Raw genomic sequence first — 16,520 nt, forward strand, 5'->3', positions numbered from 1 at the left:
GTAAATGAAATGTCCTTGCTTGAAATTGCATTTCAAAACCAAGGCCTTTGTTGCATCAACACAAGCGTGCAGCAGCAGTGGCACTCAGCAGCTGAGCAAAGTGTCCTTTACGAGGCATTTGGGCAAGCTTGTGGTTGTGAAGGTTAGCAAGGTTTTTGACACTGTTTTGCCCCATATTCTTGTACCCAATGTCTTCAGTCTCGAAGCTGAACAACCAGATGGTGAAATCCTTGGTGGGGTGGTTTGCCTTAGAGGGTGCTGATTAGTGGGACATGCACAGGCCTAACAAGGGAAGTACTGCAGGGTCTATCACTAGAAATGTTTAACATTTCCATAAATGACTTGGAGGAGACAGTGGAGCGTGCTTTCAACAGAACTGCAGGTATTGACAAACTGGAATGGTCAGGGCTGGACCACTGATGCTGTGAGGCTGCACAACTGGGGCTTGTTCATCCTGGAGACGAGGTGGCTTTGGAGGCCCCTAACAGTGTGTCCCCTGCTCCTCACCCCCATAACTACTGGAGGTCACTGAGGACATGGAGCCATGGTCTCCACAGCAGGGCATGGTGGACAAGGAAAAATGGCACTAGTTGAAATGAGATGTTCATACTGGATATGGGGAAATACCTTCTCACCATGAGGACAGTGGCGTAGTGGCACAGGCTGCTTGAGGTTGTTGCACAGCCTTCATCCTTTGGAAGTCTTTAAGACTTGACAGGAGAAATTGTTTGACCTCATGGTGGAGTCCACCTTCAGCAGCAGGCTGGTCCAGAGATCTGCTGAGATCCCTTCTGACTTGAAGAATCCCCGATTCTTATGATCCTACAGGTGCAACTACAGTTTGTCTTGGTGTTTACCTGAGAAGCAATATATTGGTAAAGGCTTAAAGAATGAAAAAAACCACATCTCTTGGGGATTTAAAAATTTTGTTTATTTTGCACCCAGCCACTTTGATTTTCAAGGTAAATTATTTCTTATTTTAACTCAAAAACAAAATGCAGTTCAGAGAGGTTCATTACTTCCATAAATTTGTGTTCTTGGTCCCTTGAAATATGGCTCTGTAATAAGCTGATGTTCCAAATTTATATTGCCTTCAGTCTGTTTCATATAACTGTGGATGGGTTGACATGTTTTGATGCACATGACTATTTTTTGGGAGGATTAATTTAAATCCATGCCAGTTTAGAGGAAGAAACTTCAACTTTGTAGGTGCCATGTATGAAGTGCATTGTCTTCTCAGCTCATTTACTCTTAGACAGGTGGTCATATAACAAACCATCAGAATAACTGGCTTGAAAAAACAACCTCATGTCTGTCAGGAGGGAGGACCATAATTAATAGCATATGGAAAGAGTTACTTTTACCACAAGGATGAAAGGTACCATGGTAAAACAGGATGTGGGCAAATATATGCTCCAGTTGTCTGTCTGTGGTTTGTGTCAGCCTGTTTCTGACCAGGAGGTTCTGGCTTATGGTGTGTCCAGATGATAGTCAGAATAATTAATGTGGGGTTTTTTTTGAAAATAGAAACTATGAAACAAGCTTATAACTAGAGCAGTTAATTGATTTCAGTTTTAAAATTCTGGCCTACTATAATTCCATAGAAATGACTCTTAAATTTTGCAGAAAGTATCTTTATTTTCCATTTCACTCAACTGCTCAACTGTCAGAAATAGGGGGTACACATGTTTTTCAATTTTGTATGTTCATATTTTCTGAAACTTTGCCTAGAACCTGAAAATTATTAGAAAATACTGGAAGAATCTGTCTATGATTTGTGAACTATCTTTGAAAGGGCAATTTTTCTAGCTGCTACTGCTGCAAAAAACCAACCCTATTGCAATGATAAGCCTAAGCATGAATTTCTCCAAAGCGCTTAACTTTAATCTATTTGATATCATCCAGAAATTCCAGAGGATTTCAGCTCAGATTAAAATTCTTTTTTTACCATGAAAAGTCATGCAAATTGATAAGTGGGTCTTACGACATCCTGCCTAGGATGACCAAGCCATGCACATGGTAGGGTTTATCACGTATCTCACACAAAGCAAGGCAATGCATGATAAGCACTTTTATTGGGTAATTACATTTTTTTTTTACATTTGCAAATAAAGCAGATTGATTTCCATCTTGAAGTAATTTACTAACACATTATAAACTTGTCAAATGCTAACGTGGTGCAGCATGCCATTTCCTGTTTACTAAGTAATCCTTTGGCTGTCTGCTTTGTGTCTTTCAGGTTGAACCTGGAATTGTTCTCTGCCAGGGACGTCATGGAGCCTGGCGTCAGAGCCCTCCACCTGAAGGAAAACATTGCCTCCTTGGCTTAACTTCTTGCAAATACAAGCCATGGCCGATTCCCAGTGGTTTGCAGCCCCAAGCCAGAATGTGCAGAGGTGTTCCAGGGAACTATTAAAAGGTAAAAATGCTACCAAATTGATGACATGCGATGTTTCTGGCTGTTTATCAGATGATTTCTTTTTTTCTTTAAGTATGTGTTTGTGAAGATTATTTGGGACATATATGAAACTTGCTCTTACTTTCTTTAGCATGAAAAGCAGGTGTCCTTTAAAGAAAGGAGCCAGGTCCTTTCTAACACAAGGTCATCAATTGCATCAGGAATTTATGGAAACAGCAACAATGAAATGATCTTATGGGAACAGCAGAAAAAGGGAAAAATGCCCTTCGGAGCCTCAAAGGTTCACTGAAACAGTAATTTTAAAGGATTTGAATCCAGTTACTCATGACATTTCCCATGCCAATTCAAAGCTGGCCTGCTCTTTCTTCACATTTTTTTTTTCATTTTATTAGTGTATGCTTTTACAGGAAATGAGTTAACATAAATCATATTACAGACAAGATAAGCAACAAAGTCACTGGAAGTAACATGCTGGGGTAAACAAGAATCAGACTAAAGGAATCCTTGCCATATGGGGCACTCTCAAAAGGCATATAAAATCTCCTGATAAATGAAGTATTTGTGGTACTGTATTTCATATGACAGCAAGAGTGAATTCATCCTTTTAGGAAGGGATATTAAGACTGCTCTTTGAGTGGTGGGTAATGAGTGGGAGATGCAGTAACTTAATTTCCACTTTAAGTATCCTAGAGAAAAGGAGAAGATGCAAATGCACCTCCTACTGCATTGGAGTTCACACAGCAAAGCCCTATGAATTCTGCTTCCAACAACAATAAAACTGGACACATGTGATAAAAACAGATGGCCAGTTTTGTTTTGTAATATTATTATTTTTCATAATTTTCATGGGTTTTTTTGTCCTAAATGGCTGTAGTATTCTTGATCTTTTCTTGTACAGAGTTCCTTTTTTATCCACTTCTGTTTTATCTCCTTAACTTAACTGGAGCTACCTGTGAGCAAATAAGGATAAAGGTATTTTTTTCTGTCAATGTGGATGGTGGAAAAATCTATCTGTGCATCCTTGGTGGAGATTTGATTAGGATTTGCCCATTTGCCTACTTTATAACAAATTTTCAAGAATGAACTACCAGCAGCTGAGTGAATATTTAATAAAAATGTTGAACTTGTGTCAGTGACAAGTGAAACAGTTTGCATAAACCTTTTAGGACAACAAATATCTTCTTGTAATGAGAATTGTACAGTGGGAATTGTTTGGGTTTTAGTGGCCTGGAGGAGTAATGACATCAATAACTGCAGTATTGTATACTTGTGTATGATACATATACTTGTTTCCTCACAGTGTTATTATCATAAACATAATTAATACAAAATGTGTTAAGGCCCTAAAACCTAAATTTCTGAGTGGTAGTCTGCAGTGTGTACCAGTGTGAAGCTATTATAGAGCATAAACTAGTGTGCTTTTTTAGTTCTCAGCTGTTCACAGCAATAAAACTAGAAAGCACACTAGCAACAGCTACAGCTGAAGTTCCTTGAAAATTCACTTTACAGGCCCAGGCTGCTGAGGCATATGCAGAGTTCATGTAAATCCTGTGGTGCTTTATAATGCAGAGCAAATTGGTGTCGGGGGAAGCAAGAAGGGGGAAAGGAAGGCTGATACTAGGACACTCCAAAGAGAGATGCCTGTAGAGAAAAGCTAATGCTCCCTGAAACTTCTGGTAGGGTTGTGGTTCTCTCAATCCTCAGAGCTCTTTGGTGATACATTCTGTTGGAGCTTTTTCAAAGGGATGGAGAAAGAAGTTTGTTTCCCTGTCACTTTCAGCATAAATGAACTGCTGTTAGACTGTTTTGAATAAAACCAAGATAATATTATAAATAGTTGACAAAGAAGAATGAAATAGCTTTTTTGGCTAGTTGGTACCTCACTCCAGTGAAACACATACAGAGAGGTTGTCTGGGAGCAAGAATTGTGTTCTGGGATGCTGTGACAACACCCCTTCTTGCCCCAGTGTTTGCCCAGTGGCTTGAGGACTTTCATGATGAATTCGGAATACCTTGTCCCCAGCAGGGACCACAGGTGACTTTGCTGTTCTGCTGTTCTCACCAACACTGGGAAGGGAATGCTCTGCAGTCTTCCTCTGAAACAAATCTCCAGTAATGTGATTTGTCATGGAATTTGTGTGTTCTTGACCAGAAGCATTTAGGGTTTAGGTTTTCCATCTTACTCATAAAATTGCAGTTCTTGCAGCACGTAACTCTCAAGACCAAGATGACAAATGCTGTGAACTCCTTAAAGGAGAAGGGTGCTGTTCAACCTCTTTCTCTATGAGATCCAAGGAAATCTCATACGGACGTGACATGACCACAGCAGAAAAGTGATAAGTTATTTACCCATCTTGTACATCAATAATGTTAAAGTGGAGGATGGGTGGCTTGGGGAAAATGTAAAAAAAAATTGCCATGATATTTTTGTTGAGAGTTGCCTTGGATGTAATTATTGATTCTCAAATATGGTTGTTGGGTTTTTTCCTCTCTTGAACAAAAATGTTGTTATTAGGTTAAAAAGAATGGAGTAACAAGCTAATGAAGGGAAAGAAACAAACAATCTGCTAAGCTTGCAAGAAGGCAGTGGCAGCTCATAATTTTGTAATAATGTTTCTCATTTATATGTTATTTTGTACCATTTTTTTCTCATGAAATAAGCATGGACAAAACACTGTAAATTTGGTCCAAATGTAAAAGTTATTCAGTACCTGGCCACACTTGGAAACTGCAGCAATGAGAGTTGCTGTATACGGATGAAGTGTTGTTATGTTTCATAACACATATGAGTGATTGTGACCCTTTGAAGAAAAAAGGTCAATGCCAGTTCCTACAAAAGCAAGGATGGTGGCCAAGCAATGTTGGCTGGAATTTGCATGGGCCTACAAATGCACCTTAGTGTTGGACTGTAGCAAACATGTAGATATTCCAATTTTATTAAAGAAAAACGCAGACGTGCCTCCCCCCTCCCCCAGATCTTCCAGATCTGTCTAGCGGGGCTAGATTTTTCTCCTGCTCTTTGTGATCTGCATGGTTACCCACTGGAGATCAAGATGAGATCACCAAACACGTTTTTCCATGGGTGACCTAAATCTGAAACTGTTATCTTCCCCAGCTGAGCAAGCAGTAGAAAATAAAAACAAAAGCAACAACTAAAGAAAACTTCTTGGCTTTAAAATTGTTAAAGAGGAAGCAAGCTGTAGCTGAGAAGCAAGTTTCCAAAACAAAGATCTCCTTGGAGTAATACATTTGACACTTTGCCACAGTCAGAGCTCTGTGCATGCCTGGGAAACCCTTGCAGAGTTCGGTTTGAGGAACCTGTGGCTACACGTTCATCAAACTGAACTCTGCAAGGGCTTCCCAGGCATGCACAGAGATTGATGGTGAACTTGATGCACTGGTGGTTGATCGATTTACTGTGCGCAGCGCAGAGGGTTGAGGAGCTGGCTGGCCCCCTTCATTTCTCCCACAGTAGTGATGATACTTGCACATCAGAACAAAACAGGCTATTCTTTCGCACTGCAGCTGAAATGCCTCCCCTGTTGCCCCCCAGTGACTGCAGCTGAGCTGAGCTGTTTATGAATGTGTTAGCCCCGAGTCCGCTGAGAGCTATAAATGTCATGCCCTCAATGACATGCCCTCCTGGCTAGGTGGAATTCATTCTTCAGAGTGACCTGAGGATAGGACCACTGCCTTCCTTCCCAGGCTGTTTCTGCCAGAGAAACAGCATGAGGCTGTAAATGCATATTGAGGAGTTGTTGGGAGGTCCCTTGGCTCTCTTTTGTCTTGGCTGCTCTAGATTGTAGCTCCAGATCCTCCTCCAGTGAGAAAAGATAGAGTTATGCTTCTGCCTAATTTCTGTGAGACCAAATCTGAAAAAAGAGCTATTTTTTCATCTCCACATGTTACAATGTACTGGTTCAGGGCCATTGTGGGGCAATGAAGTGGTTCTTTGACATGATGAAGAGATTAGACATATCATCACTTGTGTTTTGCTGCTCCATCTTCTTTGCCAGAGGTTACTTCATAATGTAAAGCACAATAAAACCAGAAGACATGGAGGATTTGAGGAGAAAAACTGTAGGTAATGAATTTCTTTTCCCTGTCTGTGGACACGTCTGGGTTATAACATGGAGGGTGATGATACTCCATGGTCAGCAGCAACACCTTTGCTGCCATGCTTTGCATCCTCTGATTGCCTCCCTCTACAGGCATGTGTAATGGATGACAACGTGCTTTCTACCTAGGTGCTTTTTTCCTGGGATGATGTTTATTCCTTATGTTATGTACGTTTCCTGCATATTTGTGACTGATGAAGAGTCAGTTCCCATGTTCCTCCCAGGGACTGTTCTGATGTTGGTGGCCTTTTTTGCTTGTGCCTTCTCCTTTTGCTAAGGAGTATTAGGGAGCAGCTTTTCCATACTGTGGTTAAGTCTTCCTGGTGTCCGTTGAAGTAAAGCAGGTGCATGCTGGATTCTTGTTAGACCAGGAGCTGTCCCCTCTGTGTCCTTTGAGGAAAAATGGTGAAGAGAGTCAAAAGCTGGAATGCTGCCCAGAAATCTTAATTTCTGCCTCGAACACAGCTGCGAGACAATTTTCCTGGAGAAAATACGAGGTTGACAAATACCACTGAGTAGCCTGTTTGGGAATTTTACCATAACAAATAAGCCATTTTGTTCACGCCTGAGGCTCTCAGATCTGTACCATACGTACCTCTCCTCCTGTCAGGCTGAGGGCTGGATTCCCTGCGCTTGCCTCTGTACTCTTACCTACACAGCTGTTAGCCATTACTCTGCATTCTGTTTGTCTATCTTTTAGATGAAGGAATTTTTTTTTTTTTTGCTTGATTTAATTTGACTGGGATAAAGTAATTATGCAGAAACCACAATATCTAGGATGGTAAGCAGACTGTACAGAATATAACTGTCTAAGCAGAAATGGGTAAAACTTGGTTTTATGCTACTTCTGTAGGGGGATGTGAAATTACTTGGCATTGTGTCTGCATTTTTGTGTGTATTTTTTCACCTAGGAAACCCCATCTCTTCTCACCCATCAAGTTTACTGGAACTTCAGCATTTTTGGTTGATTGAAATAGCTACTTTGAAGCCAAAAAGAAATTTAAATAAAATATTCAAGGTAAAGTTGTCAAAAATCCTTGTGTTTTACCATGCTTGTTCAAACTGTTTTATCACAGTTGCATGCCTCACCCCTGGAAGCATTCAAGGCCAAGCTGGATGGGTCTTTGACCAGCTTGGTCTATGGGAGATGTCCATGCCTACGCAGGGCTGGAACTAGATAATCTCTAAGATCCCTTGCAATCCAATCCATTCTATGGTTTTATGATTGTATGTTAAGGATATGCTACACAAGAGTGTATTGACTGTGTCATTATTTTACTTAAGTTTGTTTGATACAAATGAAGTATTTACAGTACTTAATTTTCAGGACAAAGTTGGGAATCTTAAGATCCTTTCAAAAGATAAAATACATCCAAAAGCTGTGGTCTTTATGTAGCTAAAATGTTACTAGAGGCTGGACTTGCAGAAACGCCTACTGACTGAAAATGTGGCTTCCCATCCAAAGACATTTCAAAAGGTCTAATACCCTGGAAAGCAGATTCAATCCATCTTAAAACAAAACTGAATTACCTCCGAAGGTCCTGTTCTGAAAGGTGTGTTAAAGCCTGCTGCTCTGTGTAATCACGCAAATATGTTTTGTAAGCTTTCCTTAAAAATGTCCAGCTGGCCTGAGCCGAGCTGCACAGGCCGGCAGAGCACAGCATTGCCGCTGGGATGCTCCCAGCAAACCCAGCGGGACTCCAGCGCTCTTGTAGATCTGGACGTGGAAACTGACTTCAGTGGGGCTGGGAGCACTGGCAAGAATGCTGAGAGTTACATCTTTCCACTTCAGAAACTCAAGGGAGATATTAAACATCCGCTTGATCAGCAGCAAACTCCCTGCTCCAATTCTCGCTCAAAGGATGTCATGTCTAATGGAGCTGAGCTGCCAGAAAGCTGCACCTGAGTGAGGAGGATTTCTGCCTCAGGTTAGTCCCCAGTTCAGATCCAGAAGGACTGCCAGAGGAGGGAGCCAAACTTCATTTCTATATTTATTTATATTTCTAAATATTTGCAATATTTATTTTGCTGCTGTTCTTTGCTGCGCTCCTGCACTTTCTGCTTCCTTTGTGGTAGGAGGAAGCCAGGTACAGAACACTGTGTGCTCATGAACTACTTCTACTCAAAGGTCCTGGTTTAGATTCCCTGCTTGTGAGGTGGTATGGGAAGGGAGATACTCTGCTCTCCTCAATCAGAAGACATAGTAGAGCAGCTGTTCCCAGTAACAATAATGACACTATTGCTGAGACAAACATTTTCACAATGATGCATGGGAACGCTAAATCCAAACCACATTGTTTAGCTAATGCATGCTTTCGCTCTGCTAAAGGGGAATGTCACATAACTGAAAGTAAATTGAAGAGATCAGAGTTTAGAAAATATGACAAAGTTGAAAACTTAAAGCTGTAATACACAGTAACATCCTTTAGCAGTGAAATCAATGATCCAAAGTGGTGTGTGTATGTGTATTTTATGGCAGTTTATTAGGTATGACTCCCCTCTGGCCAGTCCAGTGAACAGACTCTGTTGTGAGTCAGGAATGCTTTCTGCCAAGCACTTCAGTGAAACTGAGTATAGCATATAGATCTCCTTTCCCACAGAACATATCAGGCATTGCAACATATCATAGATATGTCAGACTGTAGGTATGGTTTCTGGCATTTTTCTTTAATCTGCACTCCCAGCTGGGACTAATGAAACACTGCTCTCAAGGCTTGTGCATGCACACGTGTTCAGAGAGTCCTCACACACTGTTTTAATAAGGTAATACTTTTATTTTCGTTAGCAAGAGAAGAAGCACTTGCCTTCAGTAGTGATGTGGTGCAACAGCTTAAAGAAAGGAAAGTTAAAGATGAATGGAGACCTGAAACATTTAATTCATAAATTAATTACTGAGCTAGTGATATCTACCTTAATATTGTGACAGCCTTGCTGCTGGCACTTTCAAAATAACTGATATGGGTTTGAAAGATTGTTGGACAGCCTTTTCCTTCTGGCACTGTTGTGGAGAGATTGCTAAGTTTAGATCACAAGAATGCAAAGTTACTCAATCAAACACAGAAGTCTGCTAAGTTCATGCAATAAATGGAGATAAAATGGGGTTTTGTTTCTTACCAGAGGATCATGGTCAACTTTCCCCCTTCCTTTTCACTGTGCCTTCGCTCTATGTTCTGGGCAATGGTGATTCTACCAGGTCTGATCAAAGCTAGAAACACCTTTGTCAGTGGTTTGAAGGCTTCATCTGAACTCAGCCAGAAAAGAAGAAAAAAGGGGAGGGAAGCACATTAAGGACTTGAAAACTATTTTTAGGTGTGCAGACTAGGGAGCTGACAGCAATATCTGACGGCAGTACCAAAGTGCCTTTGTGATTACTTGGTTTTCATGTTAGAGAGTAGAGTCTGTCAGCACATTGATTGTTTTTACTGTCCAGCCTCCTGCTTTTGAAGAGCTGCTCTAGTTTATTTCAATGATACACTGTACAGTAATCTTGCCTATTTAAATAAATGGAATTCAGTACTTTCAACAAAAGCCCTGGACATTACGATCCTCCCATGCATTGTTAGGGTCCTGGGGCACTGTAGCTCATGAATAACACAGATGGAGGAAGGTTTATAGAGTCTGTGGCAGTGGTTTTATTTCATATCCAAAGTGCGAAAAGTTTCTTCCAAAGAACAACATTATATGATACTTTTAAAATAAGTAGGCCTGCTTGGCCTTACAAATAATTGTGCAGGTGCTGTAGGACTTTGTGATGGAGCCCTTTGCAGGGAAAACTGGAGTGTTGCAGAGACTGTGTGCTAACCCAAAAAGTCAAATTAAAAACGTATGCAGCCACACTGCAGCATGTGGGTGGCTTTTAGGCAAGTGCAGAGTGTTGCTAAATGTCGAAATCAAATATAGGCATGGGGAAAACTGGTGTGTGAATGGAAAGACTGATCACATGCTTGTCCTGCCATTTATATGTGTGGTAGGCTCTTCTGAAATTCAAAGTCTGCCTAGCAGCAAGCCAGCTTGTAGGGAAATACAAATCTGACTTTAAGTCTTCATACATTTCTAAAATCTAGCCTTTCTGCAGGTCTGAAAAATAAAGTTTGCATTTACAATTTATTAACAGCTGCCTTTGCATTTTCATGTTGAGGCTGTCTGCTCATTCACCCTGATGATGTTGCCTATAAAACCTGACAACTGGCAACTTAAGTAACGAGTATTAACTTCAAAACACAGCCCTGACGTAGATGAAATCTCTGTATTGTAGATTTGAAAACGGAGGTACAGAGATTAAATATTTGCTCAGTATCCTTTGAAAAGCTGTAGCATAGACAGAATTTGATCTTTGCTCTGGAAAACCTCAGCCTAGTACTTGATAGTGACCTTTTTATCATCTTTTAGGTAAGATGCCAAAAATTCATGCAACGCTCCCTCTTCATTTGAAGAACGAAATATTAAGTAAATAGTAATGATTTAGTCTGCCTAACCTGAAACAACCCTGTAACCCTGAGATTTTATTGTGTAAGATAAAGACTTGGTTGATTTAAAACAGTTCCTGATATGTGATGACCTAGTCCTTATCTACTGTCTAGCTCACCATATGCAGAATACTCTTTTTTACAAGTTTAAAAAAGCACAACACTATTTCAAGTCAGGCAAATGATTGCACTGAATGTTGGCCAAAACAATAGATAAAATCAGCTACAAAAAAATCCAAAAAACCAGGTACTTTGGTTGGATTAAGGCAAGAGAAATAAGCCTAAAGCTTTCTAAAGTAAATGAAAAAATGATGCTTCATGTTCTTTAATCCTCCCTCCTCCCCCTGTCCCTTTGTGTAGCTATTTTATCCATTCTGTTTAGGAGAGTCCTGCCCTGAATGCTTTCGCCAGTTGCATCACCTTTTAATGTTCCTTCTGTTCATTTGCAGCTACTTTGGAGCTGTAGTTCCTTTTATGTCACTCACCCAATATTTAGAATTTGTAGTTTCCTCAGATAATTGGCCATCTTGACAAGAAGAGTGACACAATCAGCTGTCAGATACTTTTCATTCCTGACTTCCATGCCAAAACTGACATGTGGATATTGGAATAATAATGTGTTATCTTAATTAGGTGTATCTTCATGATACATGCTTTATAACAGATAGAGCATATGAAACTACTGCGATGCCTTGCCAGGGTATCTTTGAAATGAGATTCCCTACTTAAGAGTTTTCTTCCTTCTTAAATAAATAAAGAGTAAACGAACAATTGCAGAGTCCAAGTCTGAATCTTAGCACTTCCTGTTAAACCTCACAAAATAGTGCAAGAAACATGTTTGGTCTGCTTTCTAAGGCTTGATGATGTGATAGGAAGGATGTTGTATGTAACATCAAAGAATGATGTTGTTATACCTCTGAAGCCTGACTTCTGGAAGTCCAAGTGAAATAATGTATGCTCATTTTTCTCCATAATATGGCAGTTTTAAATAGGCTTGGATTGTTATCAGAAATGTTCCAACGATTTCCTTCATTGTGTTTGTGTGTGCTTTTTTTTTTTGACTATCCAAATTTCTCCCACACTTTTCGAAGTTTTGTTAAGTGACTCCCTGCTGGGTTTAGTTAAGAGTGGTGCTGAGCAAATTGCGAGCTGCCAAAACCAGCCAACAAACCACTGGTGATGAACAAATGTTTCTGCTCTTTCAGCTCACGGTGAATGTTACTGTTTCCTTAATTCCAGCATCATGTTCAAGTGGAAAATGGTGCAGTCTGGATTACAGACCTGAACAGTGTTTTGGACCTGAGCAAACAGAGTCTGGCCGAGGATCAGGGTGGATCATAACTTTCACACTTGCTCTCTACATATGTTAGGATTAAAGTCTTGGGAGTATTCCTGGCCCAGTGATCTTTCTTGGAGTAGACTTCTTGGAGCTGTGCATGATGATCTCGGAGCACAATTTACATAATTTAGATCTGTGTATTTACATCTCTTAGAATGATTACAGACCTTTTTTGTGAAAGACTGTAGAATGTGAACCTTTAGAGAGTCTTGCAGAATGAAGTGTGTAATGCACAAAAGGTAATTCATAGGGAATGACTGGATTAGTTTCTTCTCCACACCCTCTGCTGCAGTGAATATACTCTGAATACATTGTGTTTTTCTCCATTTCCTCCTCCAAACATAGTCTGAGTGGAAGAGGTCCTGACTGCTGTAGTATGCCTTATTCGTGTGTTCTCATCATTGTCCTCAAAACCAAGTCCATTAATTGTCTATGCTACATGTCCGTATGATGTTATGCATGTGGTAGGAGGCTTAGGGAAGATCAGTGATTTTCCCAGGAGGGGAGATGTGAGCCCAGGGCAAAGTGTTTGCTCAGCCATTAGCTCTGCTGCAGATTATTTTAGCAATCTGAAAGAGGTTTTATTAAAACCAAATCCAGTCAGATATCAAATTAAGACAAATAAAGTTTCAATAGTTATGAAGAATACCCAATTCCTTCTTTGTCCTGTGAATGGGATGTGTTTTAAAGGTGGGAGCAGGTAACAGACTCCTAGTATTTCTGGCTGTGCCACTAATTTCTTTCAGAACTAATGTTTTTCTACAAGTTATACTCACATGGCATACTTATTTATAAAAATCCCTTTAAGAACCTTAGATGAGAGACCATTGAAAAAAATGCAGGTTTCAAGATTACACAGTGCAACAGCTGACCATTTCAGGAGAAAGGGGTCTTCTCTCCAATGTTAACTTGTGGGAGGTGGAAGTGATAGCTTTCTTCAAATGTGTGTTCCAGATCTGTACAAAAATGCAGAGGTAGATTCTCACAGAGTATCTTCCTTTAAATGGTGTTTTATAATAAAGGTCTTGAACCTAGTTCTTCCATATCCAGTCCCTAGGATCTTTTGGATCAGGCAGGCATGTTTTCTTAGAATCACAGAGTCATGGAATCATTAAAATGGCTAAAGACCTCAGTGTAAGCCCTCTGCTGTGGAGTGCTAATAACACCTTGAAGCAGACTAATCTTTCCTAGGAGACATTTATGTTAAAACTAGTAAATCCCTATAACATCCCTATTGGTTTGAATAAAACAGTATCTTTGGACACAGAAATACTCAGTTAAAAAATTCCCAGCTTATACTTGGTGCTACAGTCACAAAAGCCACTTGGTATGTTGTTTATGTTTCTTCTGATGCCCTAATGAAGATTAGGTGCCTTCTCTCCTCTGAGTTCATCAAGCACATTATTTAGCAGTGTGTTGCACAACTGTGTACTACTGTATTAACTCCTAGCTCCTAGCTGTAATCACAGAATGATGCTAAATATGCTACAAACCAAAAAGACCTGTGGTGGTCCCCAAGGTATCTGTTATCAAAATGTAAGTTAAAAGTTGAGAAGTGGATAGTATGAATGGAATCTGTGTGTGTGTGTGAGTGTAGCAGACATATACTAAGATAAAAATAACAATTTTATGTATCTTGCTTGACAAGGCCTTATCTGTGTAATGCAGAAAAGTAGAACTCTGAAGAAAGGTTTGAAATTATAAATTAATTTATAAAAATATAGATTTTAACATTACTAAGTCAGCAATAATATTAGATGTCTTGAACTCTAGAGGGCAGTACTGTGAGCAAAGGTTTCACTGATGATTTAAAATAGGACATAATATTTTGGCTCATCTTGTTTTAATGTAACTGTTACTTAAGAAGGATGAGGGAAGCAACAACAGTCTACTTGCACCTACATAATTGTATTTGCTTATTACAGGTATTGTCTTGTTGGTTGCAAACTACACAGTTCATGAGCTGGTCCTGCAAAGGACAAGGTCAAAGAGAGGTCAAGAAGATGTAGGATAGGTGATGTCTTTCAATCTAATATGCCAAACCTAAATCAGCAAACATCTGTGTGATGCTGCTATTGTTAATGGATGTTTAAGAAAGCCAAATGTGTGGTCAGCCCACTAATACTTTAGAATCAGAGAATATCTCAAGTTGGAAGGGACCCATAAGTAATGCTCCTGATGCAGCTTCATTCCATTTCCTTGTGTCCTACCGCTGGTCACCAGAGAGCAGATCAGCACCTCCCAATCTGCTGCTGTCCTTGGGGAAGTTGTAGACTATGATAGGTCCATCCCTCCGCCTTCTTTTCTCCAAGCTGAACAAAACAAGGAGCCTCAGCCACTGCCCTATGTCTTGTCCTTGAGGCCTTTTACCATACTGGTTGCCCTCCCCTGGATACACTCTTATATTTTGATGTCCTTCTTATCAAGAACCCAACCCTACACATAGGACTTGTGGTGTCATCATATCTCTGATGCTAAAGCATTGTGTACTTGCTGTTTAAAATTTGCCCGTTATAATGAATGTAGTCGTCTGCTCTAACTTCGGGTTAAGTCTGTGCATACTGCTGGAGAAAAAGCACATCTCTGAACTGGAGACAAATGATGAATCTTTCTCCCCATCTCATCTGCTCTCCTATGAGAAGGTAACCTCTCTTTCAGTTCTTTCCTTGTTTAATAAGCATATTTGAGTGATTTAGGATGAGTATTCTATGAATGAAGAGATTATGTAACATATGTGGTTGAGATAAAGAAGTGATCAGGTTCAACTTAAATTTAAGGATGACCGGAGAACGTACAGGGACATATCTCATAAACTATAATGCCACTTAGAGTCTGGAAGTAGTTCAAGACTGCTGGTAAAGAATTTCTTTGCTCATATAGGCCATTCCACTCTTCTCTTTCTCGACTTCTCTATGGATAGCAGAATTGTTATAATATTTAATTCAATATGGGATAGCACCTCTCTGAATGATAAGTGTTTATAAAAGCTTTCAAACTTGAAAAGCAAGTAGCACTCTTCCCCTTGACAGATAACCAAAGGATTTTTAGGAATAGTAAACGTTAAGCATAGTGGAAGAAAATCATTAGTTTCTAAGGCAAGACTAGTAATGTAATTTAATGAATTTATACAGGCCCAACTGGAAAGTCATAATTTGTTACTGAAACTTGGTCTGCATACGGGAATGCGCCTGGCAAAATAATGTTAAGAAGGAGCAGGGCAGTTATGTATGATGAGGTGCCAGTACTCAAATAGATATTCCTATGGAAAATGGCTGAAGCTCAGCTGATGGCTGATACCAGTTTTGTGGCATATTTCTGCACTACGCTATCATGTAATTACCACTTAATGCATGAATTTTAACAGCATGAAAAACCTCACCCCTAAGCCAATACAACTGGCATTGTCTTAATAGAGATACAGTTACAGTAAAAGAAAGCAAAAATTTGTAACTAAAGAGCTCTAATTTCCATCGCTAATTTAAGTCTTACTGGCAAAAGAATTTATAAAGTTTGGACCAGTTCTGCTGGTGCAGCTCTGCTAGAAGTCTTTCTGTTAGGAGTCAGACTGGGAGTCTTTTGAACCTCTAATGTGCTGCACAGAAGGAAAGAGAAATGCGTTCTTGCCTTCTCCAGATAACAGCGGAGAAGCTGCCCAGTCTGTCGCGCCCAACCATGCTGCTGAATCGCTACACTACAGATCCCTGGTATCAGCAACTCTTCATCAATCTGGTGAGACTGAAGCCAAGTCTAAAAACAAACATTTCCTCCATGAACAATATGTTTGTTATATTTTCTCATTTGTTTATGATGGCTGTGTCAGCCGCACTGATTTACATAAACACTGCCAATCCAGGGACGTTACATTCTCAACAAAAGTAGCTGAGTACAAACAGCATTCCGAAGTTTTAATTCATATTGTATAAACATAACAGATGTTGATAAAATGAGCCAAAAAAAAATACAACAAAGGAGACCATTTCAAGGGGGCTTTTGATTAAAATACATTCCAGATTGACAAAATGATACAATGTTAATGGAATAGATCATTTAAATGTCATTATTTGGCTCTTATAGTCCTATAAAGCAAATATAAAGCAACACTTTTGAGATTTAAACTCCATTACAGTACAGTGCCTATACATCAATTTATAAATAAAACTATATTTCTTTTCCCTTTC

At 39.8% G+C, this 16,520-nt stretch overlaps 1 pseudogene; it reads left to right on the forward strand.

The window, feature by feature from the left end:
- The window catches only part of LOC135303091 (chloride channel protein B-like), an 87,078-nt pseudogene that overhangs the window by 56,314 nt on the left and 14,244 nt on the right, over nt 1-16,520 (forward strand).

The sequence above is a fragment of the Passer domesticus genome, chromosome 1 (assembly GCF_036417665.1).
Source record: "Passer domesticus isolate bPasDom1 chromosome 1, bPasDom1.hap1, whole genome shotgun sequence".
In the NCBI taxonomy this organism is placed as follows: Eukaryota; Metazoa; Chordata; class Aves; order Passeriformes; family Passeridae; genus Passer; species Passer domesticus.